At 34.5% G+C, this 3484-nt stretch overlaps 1 long non-coding RNA gene across 1 annotated transcript; it reads left to right on the top strand.

The window, feature by feature from the left end:
* The first annotated feature begins 201 nt into the window (after nt 1–201).
* On the top strand, nt 202–3245 carry LOC131922640 (uncharacterized). The gene is made up of 2 exons (XR_009382352.1): nt 202–1468; nt 2974–3245. It is a non-coding gene; the product is annotated as an uncharacterized LOC131922640 (long non-coding RNA).
* The last annotated feature ends 239 nt before the right edge of the window (nt 3246–3484 follow it).

Here is a 3484-nt window from a genome sequence, read left to right as displayed (position 1 = left end):
TACATATCATGCTCTGTTCATCCTACTGTTTTCTTACAATAACAGGTTTTGAGAATTTGGATTTTTGCATTGGTGCCCAATATAGCTTGAACACTTTTTCTTAAATACTCTTTAATGAACTCATCACTCATTTATGAATTTGCCTAAAACTCCACATTATATTACTTTTCCTGACCTTAATCTAAAACATAAACTCAATCAGGCACTCTGTTTCTCCTCTATTGAAGCACTCACCCAGAAGAATATGATGTTTATTAATTGCATCCTAAAGAGAGACTACAAGACTCATGAGGAGAAGATTTAACATGGTAACCTTTATACACCAGCACAAATGTCTGTCATATTTGTGGTTTGAGTACATATTTAAAACTATATTATGAGATGTTTAAAATGTCCCAATGTCCCAAAAACCTCTAAAACAATATTACTGAATGTGTTTGTGAGAAACTTCAGTGTAATAAGCCTAAAAGAAAATGCATTGACTGCATGCCCGTGAGAATTCTATATCACTTCTAACTTTTAGTTGAAATCTGTCCTGGGTGTTTCATCTTTTCATCCTTTGTTACTATGACATATTTTTTTATTGTAATTAGGCTTTGTATATTATTTTTTACAATTTTTTACAATAGAGATAACAGTAAAATTACACATCACAACACAAATTAAAAAGAAAGGTAATAATGCCATTTACTGAATATTTATTCTCCTTTCACTTCCTAATTTGAGTTATATTGAATCAAAGTAATGGCTTTCCTAGAATCATTTCTTATATTAACAATAAAAAAATTGTATGACAAGAAGCATTCATTGAGTGACAGACTGATAAAGGCCTCTTAATTAAGCATTTACAATATTCATTCTATACTTTATTTATCTCATATCTGAATAGCCCCATCTCCTGAGCCATGGTTGAGTGTAACTGTATACTACATATGTCAAAAGCAAAACAACTACAATTAAAATTACAAAACCAGGTAAAGTTACAGTAAAAAGAATGCCAAGTGAATTTTATTATTTAATATAGTGAATTTTACAAGAACCTTGAATTTCACAAAGAGAGATAAATGTCTTTTGAGGAGAATAATTTGCTATGGGATTGCTCTTGAACTATATCGTGTCAGAACATTCGGGGATATCTCGTCTATGTTAAGGCTTTTGTATGAAAGGCTATTTTTTTTTTTTGGTGCAAGTGTAATATGGGATCCCAAAGTTTTGGTAATTTGTAATTTGCTTGCTTCTAGTGAGTTCCACTTGCCAACCACCAGAGCCAAAGATGATTTATATTTGTTCTGCTATTTCCTTTGTTTTTATATTTCTTTAGTTCCCTAGAGAATATGTTCTTTCCAGTCAGATGAACTTAATTTAATGCAAGATAATTGGAATGAGTACCTCTATTCTTTTTAAAATATTTATGCGGACTTCATAGAAAACACTTCACTGTGGTGACAAAAGAGAAAATTCCATCCAGGTAGGTGAACCAACTCCGCAGCCATCTCCGTAATGAGAGAATGAATATTTTATGCAAAGTAACCAGGTTTCTTAAAAAGTAGAGCATAGATGTGTATCACAAAATAAAACTAATCCAACTGAAACCAGACTTGATTTATACCTTAGTTTTCATAATAATCATGAGCCTCTAAAGATTAAATAATGAACCATACTTATAGGCAGATGATCTTGATATGTTTACTCTAAGCAGAACAGAAACTAAGCAGTGTGGTCATTTGTTGACATCTATGAAATTATATACACATGAATCACAGTCGCTTTCTCTGCAGGTTATCTAGAATAATAGAGGGAACATAAGTTATATGTCTTGATATTGATATACACTCCTGAACCAGAAGTCTTAATACAAGATGCTTAGCAATGATTCACAGAGATACCATATTCCTCTGTAGAGCAGAGTCATCTCTCCTAAAACATCAAGTCTAAATTCATCTGTCATAGCACTTTTCTTTCTGAGGCAACATCAAACATAACATGTTTTTTGGTTCTCTTTGAGTATGGACCCAGTCATTAGAGAAACATGTTCCAATTTCAAAATATGCAAGAAAATAGTTTAACCATGACTAAAGAAGTTCATTCTACTGTCTTTCCAGTTACACTTGTGATTTTCTTTCTACTTTTTTTTAAATTATAATCCACTATTGGAATGCCTATATAAATTGGAGACATTTGGTATTGTTTCTGTTGTATTTACAATACTCTTTGCATAAAATTTTCCATTAAACCCAATAAATAGTTGGTGATTTTAACAAGATACTCAAAACTTGACACAAAAATGTGTAAGTTCATATTTTTCTTCTACAATAATATGAAAGATTTTTAGAGGTAGACATGAAAACCTCATGGAATTTAGGCATCATGATTTTAGCATTTTTATTCTTTTGTGTCTATTATGGATTACCTCTCCAAATGGCTGAAAATATCTAATTATCACACCCGGATCTCAATCTTTCTTTCTTTTTTTTTTATTAAGCAATATTTCTTCATTTTACATACCAAGCACAGATCCCTCTCTTACCTCCTTCCACCCCCCATTCCCTCCTCCAACAAAGTAGATGCCCCCTGGCAGTAGGATCAGAATCCATCTCTGGTGCATAAGCTGGCTTTTTGGAGCCCACTACCTATAGTAGTCATATTGCACAGACCTGACTCAAGTGCCCCTATTTTCAATAAGGTAAAAAAAGAGTGGAGAGCACAATTTCTTGTCAAGAGATCTTCTATGGTACCATCTATCATTTCCACTCACAGTAACTGTCTAGAGAGTCACAGCGTATCTACCACAATGAAGAGAAACTACAAAGTAGAGCATTTCTGTGAAATATGATAACAATACTTTATGAAGAAAGAGACACTGGGATTACAAATGCATCTGCAATCCTGTTATGTACATATGATTTTAATAAATTAGTAAGTACCAGAATAACTCAGGTACTATAAATGAATTTTAAATTCAATATGCTGTAGTTGGTAGCCGTTCCAGCTTTGATCTGGAAGGACCACCCCCATTGAGGTTCCGGTAACTATCACACATACAAGGCAGAGCTGAGAGAGGACCCTTGAAGACCTGGGATCTGGATTGGCATGCTCTCTTGGTTCCTGGACCCTGGACGCTGGAGGTAGACTGAGCAGAATTCTCCAGAGAACACCACCGGACTGTGCTGCACCTTTCCCAGACCCTGTTACCTATCCTTTCACTTGTGAGTTACCCCATAAAATAAACCTCCCTTTTAACTACATGGGGTTGCTATGGTGATATTTTTATTTGTATTAAAATGTTATTTGTATGTTAATAAATAAAGTTGCCCGGGGGTCAGAGCTATTAGCAAGCCATAGGAAAGCAGGGCAGTGGTGGTGTACACTTGTAATCCCAGCACTTGGTAGGCAGAGCTGGGTAAGTCTCTGTATGTTCAGGGATACAGCCATTATTGGACACACATGCCTTTAATCTCAATACCAAGCATGGAAAACCTGGAGG

This window comes from Peromyscus eremicus, chromosome 12 (assembly GCF_949786415.1).
Source record: "Peromyscus eremicus chromosome 12, PerEre_H2_v1, whole genome shotgun sequence".
NCBI lineage: Eukaryota > Metazoa > Chordata > Mammalia > Rodentia > Cricetidae > Peromyscus > Peromyscus eremicus.
This window is presented reverse-complemented; position numbering and strand designations above follow the sequence as displayed.